Source organism: Helianthus annuus, chromosome 3 (assembly GCF_002127325.2).
Source record: "Helianthus annuus cultivar XRQ/B chromosome 3, HanXRQr2.0-SUNRISE, whole genome shotgun sequence".
Taxonomy (NCBI): Eukaryota; Viridiplantae; Streptophyta; class Magnoliopsida; order Asterales; family Asteraceae; genus Helianthus; species Helianthus annuus.
In genome coordinates, this window is record NC_035435.2 from 137,463,759 (window position 1) to 137,480,568 (window position 16,810).

General features: G+C 39.8%; 1 non-coding gene across 1 annotated transcript; it reads right to left on the reverse strand.

The window, feature by feature from the left end:
- Positions 1 to 231: 231 nt before the first annotated feature.
- Positions 232 to 2,135, reverse strand: LOC110932112. The gene is made up of 3 exons (XR_004889902.1): positions 2,068 to 2,135; positions 428 to 667; positions 232 to 340 (listed from the first exon to the last, which is right to left on the reverse strand). It is a non-coding gene; the product is annotated as an uncharacterized LOC110932112 (transcript).
- Between the last annotated feature and the right edge of the window lie 14,675 nt (positions 2,136 to 16,810).

Genomic DNA, 16,810 nt, shown 5'->3' on the forward strand with positions numbered 1-16,810 from the left:
ATTGAAAATTAACATAAAGGAAGTGGGAACAGGGAACTGAGGCGATAGTTAAAGTAGCTTTGAAAGTAGCTTGGGACAACTTGCAAGAAGATACTAGTTATGCTTACAATCATAAAAAATGAGAAACCGGTGGAAATATAACAAGGTTATTTTGTACCATCAATAACCGCCTGATCCGACAGTTAAAGTATGCACCGGTTCTGTTACAAATATATTATGTTGCTGCTATTTTTTTTATAACTGGAACTAGACCTCATACTATACTCCGCAACAAGCTTTGCAAATGATGATGATTTATCTTCCAGCAACTTTGTTGGAGAATCATATTCTTCAATCAGACCTGTATACAAGAAAAAAAAAATACTTAGATCAAAACTTAATTTAACCCCACAGACAAAATAAAGGACACCAGAGTTTCTAAACAAACCTTGTTCTAGAACCAAAACCATGTCACTATCAAGCACAGAGGTGATTCGATGTGCGATCATTATCATAGTTGTGTCGGTAAAGTGTTCCACAAGTGTTTGCTGTATCATTCCATCAGTTGCAGTGTCTACTGATGCAGTAGCTTCGTCAAGTACCAAGACTTTCGTCTTTTTGAGTAACACACGCCCGAGACACACCAACTGCCTTTGACCCACACTCCAGTTTTCTCCATTCTCCGTAACTATACCAATTTATGTGAAATCTGATAAGTAAATGCTAAATGTGGCAAGATTATGATTTTGGGTGGATTGGTTAATGGGTCAAAACAGGTGACTGTTTTTTTTAGGTAAGTGAATTTCTTTAATCTTGTCTCTGAGACTTGTACTCAAGACATCCAAACTTAGGTGTTTCTAAAGGCTTTGTCTTTGTTAATGGGCCACAAACCCATCAACAAGAGGATTACAGAACCGTGTTTATTTCATAATAAAAAAAATAATGTAAGAAATTTGATTACACACCGTCAATAATATTTAAGATGAGGGAATAAATCAATTTAGGAGAACGGAGACGCTTATCTTAATTTTCAACCAGTTTGACCAGTTTTGATATGTGTGGTTACAACTCAAATATAACCCAAAGTGACTCAATCAAAGCATATATTGAAATTGCACCTCTAGTAAATATAAGAAAAATATTTGATGCAAAGACTATGGTCAAGTACTAAGATGCACTAACTTGGAAGAAAATTACAAAAATAATTTGACCAATGTTTATTATGAAAATAGACAAACGTAGCTAAGCCGGCAAATTTGGAGGCTAACCCGGAAACTTGTGGGCAAAAATGCTGGCTTACCTCCAAATTTGCGGGCTTAGCCAGCGTTTGTCAATTTTGGTAATTTTGACTAGTCAAATGATTATTTGGTAATTTTCTCCTAACTTCGTCATGTACTAAGACTTTGGACTTTTTGAGTAACACACCCCCAAGACACACCAACTGTCTTTGACCCACACTCTAACGGAACACCCCCCGTGATGGGTGTTCATCACTCGTGTTCATCAAACGGAACACCGCCGCCACGCGTGTTCATCACTCGTGAAACTATAACGAGTTATGGTGGTCACGCGTTAAACTTTGAGTTTTGATAGGGTATGACTTGTACATTGTGCATTAATACTTGTACATTGGAATCCCCATCACTAGTGATACCACCCCCACTACATTTCTATCACTATCACTAGAATATTGGGTGCTGACATGGCATGATTTGATTGGGTGCTCCCATCACTAGAACCCATCACTAGTGAACCACCCCGTGTGGCCTTATCGGTAACTATTAGGTTTTATGTGGAAACAAATAAGTAAATACAAAATGTGGCAAGATGCGACTAAAACAGGGCATCCATCAATATGATTTTCTCCAAAAAAATTAAAAATAAATCAATATAGGAGGATGAAAACATTTAACACTTTTACTGACATTCAACAGGGTTGACCAGTATCATTTTCAGGTAAACTTTTAAAAGTTGGCATGTGTGAGTAGTTAAAAATAAAATATAACCCAAATCAACTTATTTCTATACAGATGTGTTAGTAATTAGTAATTATAAGAGAAACACTTGACGCAAGTCTAAGAATCAGACCTGGTGAGTCAAGCTTCCCTTCCTTACTCCTCACTTCTTCTCCAAGTTGGCACTTATCAAGAGCCTGCATTTACAAACACTGTTATATTATACTATTATAGCACCATAAAAGTTTGAATGCATTTACAAACACTGTTATAAAAGTTTGAATGCATAAAAGTTTATAGCACCATAAAGGAATCCTCTGGTTTACCATTTTGACCATCATTTGTGATCTTCTTGGAACTACCTGATTCTTCTTGAACAGTTGTCCCCATGGAATCAATGGCTGATAATGCTTCTTTATGTGCACCTACAAGGTCTGCAAAATCGCTTCCAGAATGGAGAATGTCATTGTACTTCCCGGCTTGTGTGATCCTTCCATCTCTCAACACCTAATTGTAATGTCATATCAGATGAGATAACTAGAAGATATATATTTATGTATTTATATGTAGTATTAAACCTAGAGGGTATTAATAATGTGTATCTTAGAAATGTATATATTGGGCCCCTCTATTCTGATTTATTCATGAAAAAATATGATACCATAATACTTTTATGGTATAAGAGCCAAAACAAAACCTTAATACTAATTATGTGCCATCGCCAACCACCTCTCCCTCGGCTGATATGTCGCCGTCGGGTACACCACCATCATCATAGACCGCTATCCATCAAACCTCTTTGCCTCACACCACCCTAACCTATTCCTGTCCCAGAAAGATAGCCGTTAAAGAGGAACCAGTGCTACTACTAAGCAAACGCTGGCTCTTCATCCCGTGTACATTGTCACAAACATCCAAAACGTAGTTCATGTTTTAGAGGCACCAATCTCACCTACTCATCATGTGTAAATCTTTTCAAGCTACATCCAAAGGTTACAAAGTATTGGATCATATTGATGGTACCGTTCCACCAGCTGACACCGACCGTACATCATGTCATGGCGGAAATCAATGAGATAGTGCTACAATGGACATACAGTACACTTTCTGATGATTCGTTGTTTCTTATTCTTGAAATAGACACTAGTGCTAAGGCTACATGGGTTAGAATTCAAGATATCTTTATGAGCAATAATAGTTCTCGAGCTGCTATATTGGAGAACAATTGTTAACCAACCTCGCCCTTACTAGCTGCTCTATTCCATGGACAGAAGTTGAAGAAATCGCAGAACAACTTGTAAATGTTGGATATCCAGTTCCGGAATCAAGATTGGTTCTGCAGCTCGTTCGGGTCTCCCACCCGAATATGATACCACTACTTCCTTCATCAACCAATCTGCCCCTTCATGGGATGCTACCCAAGGTATGGTTCAATCCTAATGACAACGAAAAGTGGCCATACAACATGCTTCCAACTCAATTCTCGTGAGGGATGGCAATGAGCCGGCTATGGGTCGTGCATGATACCCGGCCCACTACCCGTCAGGTAACGGGCATACATGCGGGTATTGGGTATACACGTTAGTGTTATAAAAAATACTCGTTGGAATTTTCATGTATATATTTATTTTACAATATATATTATATTATGATAAATAACATACATATCTTCATTCCGTGATAGTATTTGAAATACTTAAAAATGTAAGTATATTATAATATTAATCTATGTTTTATAGCATATAAATATAGATAAAGTCATAAAAATATATATTACAAAAGAAAAGTTATTTTTTTAAATAATGAACCTACTAGAATAAAACATCACTAAACAATATTTAAGGGAAAATATATATAAAATAAACTCAAAAGTTTCCGGGTTTATGATTCGGGAACATGTTTCAGGTAAACGGATATATAATTTCGGTAATCGATTCAGGTATCACCCAATCCCATAGCCACGAAATATATATTTTTCCAATCCTATGCCAGCGGGTATCCAATATACTCGTCCCAAATGCTTCGGGTATACCTGTCAGGCTCGGTTTTTTTTTTTTTTTTTTTTTTTTTTTTTTTTTTGCCATACCTACTCGTGACACCACAGGGGGGCGCCATCACCCCCGCTATAGGAGCTCTGTTGCCACATTCGTGCTACACTCCCAGCCCTGCCGCCAACTACCAGCCCCAATCCTACAACCCAAATTATTAGCGTAACAACATTCGAGATCGTAGAATGGGTCGTGCTTCCTACCGTGGCGGTCACAACTACCTGGTTATGGGAGGCCAGTTTCAGCAGTACTTATTGGCATTGCCACCTCCATGGCATAGTGGAACCGTGCCCTCACCCTACTTACCCCACCTGACTGACTCAAACACCATGTGGAACTACCGTATCGCTAACATGGCCGCTTAAACCGCCGGTGCTCCATCAACTCCGACTGCACACTATGATGATCTTAGCCATATAGTTATTGGTGAACCCCTCCATCAACTCCGACTACACACTATGATGCTCTTAGCCATATAGTTATTGGTGAACCCCTTTGGAACATGCAGCTGATCACGCCCCCCGTATCCAACATGTAGATTTTGTTGGTGCACTTGTGTCTGTACTTTGTCTGTATTCGGTCATGATGTAAAACGATGTCCTTGTTAGTCCTGTAAGTTTGACCAAGTCAACCATCCTCCTGGTTTGACTTAGACAAACAGTTAGATTATGGTTGTATAATGTTTTGTGTCGAAGGATAAGGCATCGAAGGATTGTGTATATCCTTCGATGAGCTCGAAAGATATCATTCGATGGATACAGATGGACTTCGAAGGATATGCCATCCTTCGAATTATATGTGGATCCTTCGATGGCTTTGTGATCGACAGATGATCTATCGATCGGTCAGTTTGATCCTTCGACCATACAACCTGTGTTGGGTATATATACCCATGCAGTGTGTTCACCTCATTTAGATGAGCAGAGACAGAAAGATAGACTCGAGAGATAGAGAGACACTTCTGTCAAGAACACACACACACTTGGAGAGTTTGCAAAACTGATTTGTAAACATTGAGCTTGTAACCGAACCTTTCATACGTATTAATACAAGTGGTGTTAATCGGTGAACTTTGTGTGTCTTGTGTTTGTGCTTGTTGCATCTCGGTTTGCACTCTAGCTTGGATTCCGCACTTGCTAGTGTGTTTCACATAACAAGGTTAAGGTTTGACCTCATCCTCCGAGGGACCTACAAGTGGTATCAGAGCCGTGGCTCTTTACCTTGTTAAAAACCGGGTTTGTACAAGACTTTGGAGTGTTTGGACACTTGGTTTAGCACCCGTTTTTAGTGTTTTTCTTGCTTTTCTTGACATAAAAACGTGTTCTAAACTAACCGGGTGTGTTCAAGGACGGGTTGGGTAACTTAAAACTTGTTTTTAAGAAACTTGGTGATTTCCGGCCAAATTCCGGTCATAATTCCGGTGACTGGTTTCTGGTAAAGGACCTTCCATTTTAAGCATATTTTATTGGTCAAATCGGGTTTGGTACAAAAAGTATGGTCTGACCATACCTTTCTGCCGAAAGATCTCTACCAACCCATCACCTTTTCACCAACCTGTCAACTTTGTGTCAGCTGTGTCAGATCCATTCAAAAGATATCCTTCGAAGTCGAAAGATTATCTTTCGATCAAAGGAGGTTCGACAGATAACCATCCTTCGAACATCTTTCGAAGTCTGTGATCTATCTTTTGAGCCAAGGGAATCTATTCGAAGGATATATATTCGAAAGATAAGGATCATTAAATTGTGAATCTTTCGAAATCATTGTTCGAAAGATAAGGATCTTTCAATTATGAATCTTTCGAAATCATTGTTCGAAAGACAAGGATCTTTCAATTGTGAATCTTTCGAAATCATTGTTCGAAATTCAACAGTGATCTTTCGAACACTGTTGATCCTTCGAACAAGTGTTGATCCTTCGATTGTGGTCTGTTTAGATTTAACAAGTTTGTGTTTCTCAGATCTTTCGAGCTTGGATCATTCGGCTGGCTGTCATCTTTCGGAATATTCATATAGAATTCATTTTTCTTATCAAACATGAATCCGAGTTGGTGGGGAACTCCGGCTCCAGATAGTGGAAAATACACAAGTACAGGTTCCACTCCTTCATGGTGGGGTACACCGGCTCCAGACAGTGGAAAGTACACGAGTACAAGTTTATCTCCTTCATGGGCCGAGTCTCCGGTGTCGACATCTTCACAAGCAAATGCCATATCGTCAAGTCAATGGGCATTAGTATCGAATCAAACTCCGAGCATTCAAAGTATCTTATTGAGCGAAAGCGAAACCGGAAGTTTGAATCGACCTCCAAAGTTGATGCATTTAAATGAATATCCGGGCTGGGTTGATAGATTTCGTACATACGTACTTGGGCAAAATACCGAACTGTGGATACGTTTCACTACAGATTTCGATCAAGCTATAGAGGTTGCTGCTTCAGATACTGCTACGTTTGCCGATCTTCCTGAAGATCAAAAGAAAACATATGATCTGGAAAAGAAAGCATACGCCATTCTCACTCAGGCGTTAAGCAAAGATATCTACCACCAGTTTGTCAGTTTCAAGACAACGAAGAAGCTGTGGGACGGGTTGAAAACCAGAGGAGTAGGGAATGAAGCAACACGTCAATTGCGTCATGATCTTCTCAAGAAAGAATTTGACTGTTTCACGTGCATGGATAAGGAGTCTTTGGGAGACATGACAAGCCGGTTTTATCACTTGCTTACAGAATTGAACAATTTCGGAGTAGCAACAACTACAGCAGAAGTGGTGAAGAAGTTTGCTGATGCTTTGCCTCCCCAATGGAGTAGTTTCTTGGAAATCTTGAAGTATAACGGAGTGTTGAGAACTACAAATATCAACGACTTCGTGCAGCTTCTAGAAAACAAGGATCAGGAGGAAACATTAAAGGCAAAAAGAGTTCCATTGCCACAAAATCCAGAAATGTATTATGGAACTTCCAGTTCTTCGTCTGCAAGAACCGGTCCACATGCTCCACTTCAAACGGCGTTTGTCACAAGTACAGATATGTATGGCAATCCGGTGCAAGTTCCTGTTAAGCCACCTCCCACCACAGACATGTATGGAAATCCAATACAACCACCTCCTCCTCCTCCTGCTCAACAACACGCGTGTTATGGAGGGACATCATCTGCTGGTCAGCAATCAAAACCAAATACAGTGCAGCTCGACACTTCAAGCTTCTCAAAGGTCAGTGTAGAAGTAGCAAGGGAACACATGGAGCTGCTTAACACTGTAGTGAGCGCGTACTGTGGGTTAATAGAAGGTCAGATTGGCAACATTAATCTGACACAAGAAGACTATCGGCAGATTGATAAGGAAGAGATGGACTTGATGGATATCAAGTGGGCCTTTGCTAGTGCTGTAAGAAGGGCAAAGGATTTCATGGAAAGTACTGGCAGAACCAGCTTGGAGAGTAAGAGAGACACCAAGTATGGGTTCGATAAACAGGCAGTAAAATGCTTCAACTGTGGTGAACGGGGTCACTTTAAAAGGGAATGTACAAAGCCAGCACAGCACGGGAACCAGAACCCCTTCAGAAACCAAGGAAATCAGCAGAACCAGAACAGGAACAATGAGCGTACACTAGTGCCTGTCAACAACCAAGCCAACCGGGCACTTGTGGTTCAAGTGGATGAAGGTTGTGACTGGTCAATCCAGTTGAGTGGTGATGCTCCCGATGGAACAGCATGTTTTGCTGAAGTTGTGAAGGATTTAGTTCACACCAGTGGTGGAGAATCTTCCGCCAATGGTGGTGAATCTTCTGAGGATGAAGACTCTTCGGGTTATAGCAGGAGTTCAGATGAAGAATCCTCAAGTTCAGGCGATGATCATGTGGGTGAGACATCAAATACATCAATCGATGCAGATATTGATGAACTTTTGGGGGAAGCTGCAGCAGAAACTCAAAGAAGATCTATCTTGGTGGATCAAGCTGCTTATTCTTCGTCTTCTCTCCATTCAGCCTTTATGGCTAATGTCGACAGTTCATCGAGTCAGGTATGTGTCGGTGAACCCACTGCTATTAATTGTGATGAATGTGATAGGCTGCGTGCTAGATGTGCTGATGTAGAGAAAAGTATGTCTGAGTTGCAAGGCAAACATGATGCTTTACAAGCTAGTTTGTTTGACTTGCAAGACAAACATACTACAGTGAATGAGAATTTGTGTGACTTGGAAAGTAAGCATGAAGCTTTGCAAGAAAAGTATGATGTGACTTTTATTCACAATCAGAAATTGACTGTGGACCTTTCCAAATGTACAGAAGCCAATATGTTTTATGAAAATCATGAAAAGGAGTTTAAATCGGTAATCGGAAAGTTAAAGAAAGATAAGACCGAGTTAACTAAAATGGTTTCCAGAAAACAAACTGACATTAATTTGTATATATCTCGCCTTGAGACAATGCAAAAAGAGATGGCTTGTGTAAAAACGGAAAGTGAGGCAATCCAACTCAAGTTAGATAGTTATTTGAGTTCTAGCTATGTGTTGGATCACATCATTGATGTCCAAAAGGAGAAAAGGGACGTCACGTGCATAGGCTATAAGAATTGTCCACCACCAGTGAGACATAATTATGATGCCATGCCGGATGAGGAGGACAGAGTGTTCTTTGAACCATCTGTGCCTCTAGATGTGAAAGAATTTGCAGCAGGGCTCGGATATACAAAGGAAGTATCATCAAATTCGGATGTATCAGCAGATACATGTGTGCCTTCTGCTGAACTGAATCAGGATCCTCCAATCATTACTGAGGATGCTGATTCTTCTGATGATGAATCTGATGATGCTGTCCCAGCAAAGTCTGATGCGGTAGTCAAAAATGAGGACATACCTCTCGAGAATCACATTCTATGTGATCCTCCTGCAAAACCCGCTAAGACTGTTGCAATTGAGTCCTCGTCTGCAAAAGAGTCGGAGAGTGTGAACTTGCTGTACACTCTGGTTGGTGATGATAAAATCTACTCTGACAAAGACTTTCCCATTAAGAATGTGAATCAATCCTTAATCAGCAAAGTTTTTGAAAACTCGACAAGTAAGTTTTTGGGAAAGACAGGACCACGTGTTACAGTTACACAGTGTCCTCCTATTCCAAAGGCCGAAATTCGAAAACAATTTGGCAACAAGAAATTACAAACAGTGCAGAAACAGCAAAATCACACCAAGCCAAAAGCAAAATCACCGGCTCAAACTCAAAAGAAGCCGAATCGGAAGAAAAACAAGAATGTAAACTTTGTGAAATAGATGGGAACGGACAAAATTGAAACTTTTGAAAATAAATCTAACTTAGATTTTGTCAAGAAAGCTACTGTTCTGAAAAGAGATGAACAAACCAGTTCAAAGCCTAGTACCTCGGGTTCACAAAGTTCAACATCATCGGCTAAACGATCACATGATACTTCGGGGTTTGTTGAACGAAGATCATGTTTTGAGTGTGGAACAATTGGACATATAATTCGAAATTGTCCATATCTTCATAAACAAAAAGAAAAAGTTGATGTTCCCCGTGACCAAACTGACCGCAGGCAAACTGTTTCTGCAAAACAAGATCCCCGACTTGTAAAAGAAAGGGAAAAGAAACAGAAACGCCAACAGGTCAAGAAAATTGAAAAGGCAATTAAAACCGACGTGGTTAACAAAACATATGTTTCTGTCAAACCAGAAAATTCAAAAACTTCAGACAACCATGAAGTTAAAATTTTAAAGAACAACACTGGTAAAACAAAACAGACCTGGAAACCAAAAACGGTTAATGAATCAGGGGGACCATCACAATTTACCAATCATCAAAGACAAGAAGTTATTGTTATTGATGAAAATGGAAGACCCAATACCACAATGGCTTGGGTCCCCATCTCCAACTAATCATTTGAGTTCATGTGCAGGGTGTTCCAGGAGGAACTATCAGTAGTCATTGGATTGTTGATAGTGGGGCATCCAGGCACATGACAGGCGACATGAAGCTTCTCTACGACGTCAAATCTATTAGAGGAGGTTATGTTGCCTTTGCTGGAGATAAGGGAGGATATATTACGGGTGAAGGAATGATATCCAACAGGATTGTCAGCTTTGACAAGATCAACTTTGTGCAACAACTTGATCACAATCTTCTTAGTGTTTCTCAAATTTGTGACAAGCAATTCTCAGTACACTTTGATGCTAATGGATGTTATGTGCTGAAACCCGGCTTCAAAATTCCAAAAGAATGGATTCTCTTGTCAGCTCCAAGGATAAATGATTTGTACGTCCTTGATATGAGCCAAGCTATTACTACGTCTGCACAAGCAACTTGTTTCGTTTCCAAAGCCACAGAAAAAGACTCTATCTCTTGGCACAGACGAATGGGTCACATTCACTTACGCAAAATGAATCATTTGGTTTCAAATGAATTGGTGAATGGTGTTCCTCTTAAAAATTTTCATCTTCAAGACGTCTGTGTTTCGTGCCAGAAAGGAAAACAAACGAAGAAGAAGCACCCTACTAAGAAGATCAACACTGTGGCAGTTCCTCTTGAACGTTTGCACATGGATTTGTTCGGTCCTGTCAAGCACAAGAGTATTCGGAATGATCAATACTGTCTCGTGATTACTGATGATTATTCAAGATTTTCTTGGGTGGCGTTCATGGCACACAAGAGTGAAACCTTTGGCATTATCAAAAACTTGATCATTCAGATTGAGAATTTGTATAAGTTGAAGGTTAGGCGGATACGTAGCGACAATGGTACTGAATTTAAAAATCATGTCATGGCGGAGTTTTGCACTTCAAAGGGTATTCTTCATGAGTTTAGTGCAGCTTATACTCCTCAACAGAATGGCGTCGCTGAACGTAAGAACCGCACATTGATCGAGACTGCTAGGACAATGTTGGTAGAGTCGCAGTTGCCCATTCCATTCTGGACTGAAGCTGTGGCCTCTGCATGTTATACATTGAACCGAGTCCTTACAGTCAAAAGGCACAATAAGACCTGCTTTGAGCTTCTTCAAAAAAGGAAACCAGATTTGTCTTATCTTGAACCGTTTGGAGCTCCATGTACAATCATCGATCCTAATGGAAAGTTTGGGGCAAAAGCAATTGATGGATACTTTCTTGGGTATGCCACCCCTAACTTACGAGTCTGGAATCTAGAGACTAAAAGGGTCGAGGAATGGTTTGAGGTCAGAGTACAAAGGCACACTTTGCCAGTCAAATGTCCTGGTCAGCCTTGGATGTTTGAGTACGATGACTTTTTCAATTCGATCAATGTTGAAGCCGTTGAAGAAAGTGCTGCGGCAAGGATGTTTTTCGAGAGTGACAATGCAACAGTTTCACCGGTGGTTCATCCAATTCTTGTCAATCAAGAACCATCTTCGGTGAACAATAATACTCTCGACAATGAGGATTTTCATGATGCAGCCGAATTGAACGAATCTTCAGAGGATGATGAATTTCTAGATGCAGATCAAGAAGCTCCAACAGCAGTTCATGGTACTTCAGAGGGTACTCCTCCAGTGGATGCCCCTAGAACAGCTGAAGCTACTGCATCATCCTCTTCGTCAATTCCGGGCATTGATTTAGTTGTTGATCTCAATCTCAACAATCTGGGTATAAATATTCCAGTTCCAGATAATCAAGAAACAAGGATTCATAATACCCATCCTCAACAAAACATCATTGGAAATGTGCAAAGTGGCATTCAAACAAGAAACATGTTGCGAAACAACAACAATGCAGGCCTGTATGCAGCTATTCGAGAATCCGGGCAACAAAACGATTGGTCTTTTGCGTGTTATGTCTCACAGGAAGAGCCAAGAACTTGGAAAGAAGCCATGAAAGATAACTCTTGGGTTGAAGCAATGCAGGAAGAACTGCAACAATTCCAGAAGCTTGGTGTCTGGAAACTCGTAGAGAAACCTGCTGGCTACAAGAAGATTGGTACCCGTTGGGTTTTCAAATGCAAAAAGGATGACCGCGGAGTTGTTATCCGGAACAAAGCACGTTTAGTCGTTCAAGGTTTTCGTCAGATAGAAGGAATCGACTACAACGAAGTTTATGCACCTGTTGCACGTCTGGAAGCAATTCGGATCTTTCTGGCTTATGCCTCATTCAAAGGATTCAAGGTTTACCAGATGGACGTCAAAAGTGCATTCTTACATGGTGTGGTTGAAGAAGAGGTATATGTCGAACAGCCTCCAGGTTTTGAAGATCCTATCCATCCCGATCGGGTTTGGTTGCTCAACAAAGCTCTCTATGGTCTTCATCAAGCACCACGAGCTTGGTATGCAACCTTATCTAACTATCTGCTGGAGAACGGTTTTCGAAGAGGTCTTATCGACTGTACTCTTTTCATCAAAGAACAAGATGGAGATCTTCTTCTGGTACAGGTATATGTTGATGATATTATTTTTGGTTCTACTAATGATGTCTTGTGTAGGAATTTCGAGCGCATTATGCAGGATAAATTCGAGATGAGTGCTATGGGGGAAATGACCTTCTTCTTGGGCCTACAAGTGCAACAAACTGAGTCTGGGATATTCATCCATCAGACTAAATATGTTGGTGACATCTTGAGCCGGTTCCAGATGTCTGATGCAACGCCCATTGGTACCCCACTGCCACAAAATCACGGAATTACTCCAGACTTGAAGGGTGAACCTGTTAGCCACTCATATTACCGCGCCATGATCGGATCTCTTATGTACCTCACAGCATCAAGACCAGATATAATGTACCCAACGTGCCTGCTTGCCAGATATCAAGTTAACCCGAAGGCCTCACATCTTGCAGTTGTAAAAAGGATTTTTCGTTATTTGAAGGGTTACCCTGACACCGGTCTATGGTACCCTAGGGATAATAACTTTGAATTGGTCGCATTCAGTGATTCTGATTTTGGCGGATGCAAAATCGACGGCAAATCCACAACGGCTGGATGTCAGTTTTTAGGAAATCGCCTAGTCACATGGCAGTGCAAGAAGCAGACGTGCGTCGCTACATCAACATGCGAAGCTGAATACATTGCTGCCTCAAGTTGTTGCTCCCAAGTTCTTTGGATTCAACAACAATTGCGGGACTACGGTTTTGAATTCCTAACTACTCCTATTTACGTTGATAATTCTGCTGCATTACAGATCACTAGAAATCCTGTGCAACACTCAAAGACCAAACACATCGAAATCAAATATCACTTCATACGTGATTGCTTTGAGAAAAGGCTAATCGATGTTGTTAAGGTCCACACCGATGACCAACGTGCCGACCTTTTTACCAAAGCATTTGACAAATCAAGATTTGACTTTTTATTATTGGTAAACGGCATTAAGGTCAAGCAAGAGTAAAACCAACATCGGAAAATCATTTTTGTAAATACCTTTGTGTTTTAAATTTGTCTTAGTTTATTGATTTTAGGGGGAGTAAATCCAAAATCTGAAAATCCAAAAACATCGAAAAATTTCAAAAACACAAAAACAATAGAAAAACAAAAATGAGTTTCCTGGCGAGCAAAAGAGAAAATGATAGTACATCAGTGGTCTATCCAAACCTCTTTAAACCTTAAATGCAAAACGATAAGCAGCTCTATATAAGATGTATCGATAGGCTCACAATCATTTTAAAGTGTGCAGGGTGATATAAATCTTAAATCGACTGAAGACCAGGTGGGAACCATTCATTGGCATATGGTCTTAGTACCGAAATTTCGTTTGATAGATTGCCGAGGTTCTGAGATATTCGGTCTTTATGCTGCTTATCATTTGGGTATCATGGTTGTATCTTTTACCGAAAAATAACGGGGACGCAAGTCTAGATCTTCCATGATACTATACATACGTGTACATATCTCATACTGCATTCGACCTCAATAAGTGATAAACAATCACATGTCCAAATCAAATAAGTGATAAAATATCACATTTATCCGGGAGTCAAGTTCGTCTCTCTGCTGTACGGAAGTACTGACCTGTTCACGGACTTGCTCCTGTGCCCTCATGCATATGAAAATCAAGTTCCTCATAAATAAGTGATTCTATCACATAGGGCTTGTTTTCAAATCAAAATAAGTGAGAATCTCACATCATATACGGTCAAACAGATGATAATCAGTATACTCACCGGTAAGATGAACCCTCGTGCATACCTTGATACGGGAATGTGTCGTGATGTGGATGAACACCGGTCGGTAAGTATAAATCATACCTTAACGTATCCCCTCGCCATGATTACATCTGATAAGTTGAGCTTAAGTGGACAACAATACCGATAACTGTTATAGGATGCTTATCTTAATGTTAACTAATTGAACAACAAGAGTGTTTTGGCATGACCGTACACTGATATGACTCTCTTACCCTCGAAACTCGCAAAAAGAATGTCTGTATATATATTTATTTACTGCTTTCAGTCTTTACATTTCGAAATACTAAATATACCAAAAAGATTTTAAGTGAGTTTTAATATAAACTTTATAAAAGCCAAAAAGATTTTATTTCTACTTTATTTTCGATCGTACGATGTTGGAGCTCGAGTCTTCGTTACCTGAAACCTGAACGAAAATCGAATTGACTAAATCTTCATAAACGGTCGAAATTTGCAAGTTTTGAAAGTTAGAAACTGAAACTGATAAATTTTACTAAACTTTCAAACTGTCGGACGGTGTTTGATTGTGACATGGTCATTCGTGTGTCATTTGTTTATGCTAACTATATTCCAAGCAGTTGTTCTCATTACGCGTTTAGATTTCTTGCATGTGCAGATTCTAAAGGCAAGGAGAACATGGTCGATGACAAAGCTTCGGAATGAAGACACGATGTGAAGGCGCTCAAAAGATGAAGATGATCGAGTTGCCGCTGACCATCATCAACCCTACAAGGATCTCATTCATAAAGATCAAGTATTTCACGAGCATAACTCAAGGGGGAGCTTATGTTAAGGGGGAGTTTGTCAACACACTTTCTACATGATACGGGTAGTTTGTTGATACACTCTCTGCTTTCAAGACGTGAAAACTATGAAGATCCTCCGACATTGAAGACTTGAAAGGACATCAGAGTCTTGAAGACACGAAGATCAAAGATGATCAAGATCGAGACAAAGCTACAGCCAAGGGGGAGTTTGTTGGTGCACTTGTGTCTGTACTTTGTCTGTATTCGGTCATGATGTAAAACGATGTCCTTGTTAGTCCTGTAAGTTTGACCAAGTCAACCATCCTCCTGGTTTGACTTGGACAAACAGTTAGATTATGGTTGTATAATGTTTTGTGTCGAAGGATAAGGCATCGAAGGATTGTGTATATCCTTCGATGAGCTCAAAAGATATCATTCGATGGATACAGATGGACTTCGAAGGATATGCCATCCTTCGAAGTATATGTGGATCCTTCGATGGCTTTGTGATCGACAGATGATCTATCGATCGGTCAGTTTGATCCTTCGACCATACAACCTGTGTTGGGTATATATACCCATGCAGTGTGTTCACCTCATTTAGATGAGCAGAGACAGAAAGATAGACTCGAGAGATAGAGAGACACTTCTGTCAAGAACACACACACACTTAGAGAGTTTGCAAAACTGATTTGTAAACATTGAGCTTGTAACCGAACCTTTCATACGTATTAATACAAGTGGTGTTAATCGGTGAACTTTGTGTGTCTTGTGTTTGTGCTTGTTTCATCTCGGTTTGCACTCTAGCTTGGATTCCGCACTTGCTAGTGTGTTTCACATAACAAGGTTAAGGTTTGACCTCATCCTCCGAGGGACCTACAGATTTAGGTTTTTTTATATCCCCTTTGTTATCGTCTCAAACAAGTAATATTTTGTGGGAAACGACAATACGTTGCGCACATATGGTTTTAGAAATGCTTTACATAACCTCTTGCACAAAACCTATAGTCTTAAAATACTCTATTCGTACCCGACACTATCAAAAACCTAACTTCTATCTACAAATTTTCTTGTGATAATCAAGTTAGCCTTGAGTTTGATCCTTTTGATTTTTCTTTAAAGGATCTTAACACTGGAAACCACCTTTCCTGCCATAATAGTTTTGGGGATCTATATCCATTCACTACACCTGGTTTTAGTCCTATTACAAGTCTCGCTTCCACTCAAACATCGCACAAAGTCTCGGGCATCCGGCCTCTCAAGTTTTAGATTTGATTTTTAGTTGCAACTTTATTTCATATAATAAAGGCAACAATATTGTTCACATTTGTCATTCATGCCAATTATCAAATTGGAAAAGAGTTCCATTTTTTGTTTCTTTGTCATCTACTTTTGCTCTTTTTGATATATAATACATCGTGACTTATGGACCTCACCAATTTTGAGTAAATCAGGTTACACATACTATATGGTTTTAATCGATAATTTCACTCGGTGGGTTGACCCATTAAAAAATTCAAATCTCAAATTTTTACCATATTAACTAAAATTCATAGATTCATATAGTCACCCAATTCAACAAGAACATTAAATCCTTCAAATGTAATTTAGGGGGAGAATTCGATAACAATGTATTCGAAAACCATTGCTGACTTTCAGATCACCACGTAAAACAACTAAGATCACCCCCTACCTCCTTCTAGGTGAGGTCGATCAAGAACTTAGTCAATCGTTATAATCAATCAGACCTACAAAGCTACGGTAACAATCATCACGTGGATACCCAAACCAAGCCATTTGTCGCTAGGGCCTCTCTCTTCCTTGCTATTTGCCTAATTGGTGTTGTCAAGTTAATGTAAAAACAAAACTTTGATCCTTTTGATTTCAACCATTGTGATTTATGTGTCGATAACCCAATTTGTGCATGCAATAACACCATGTGGTTGCAACCC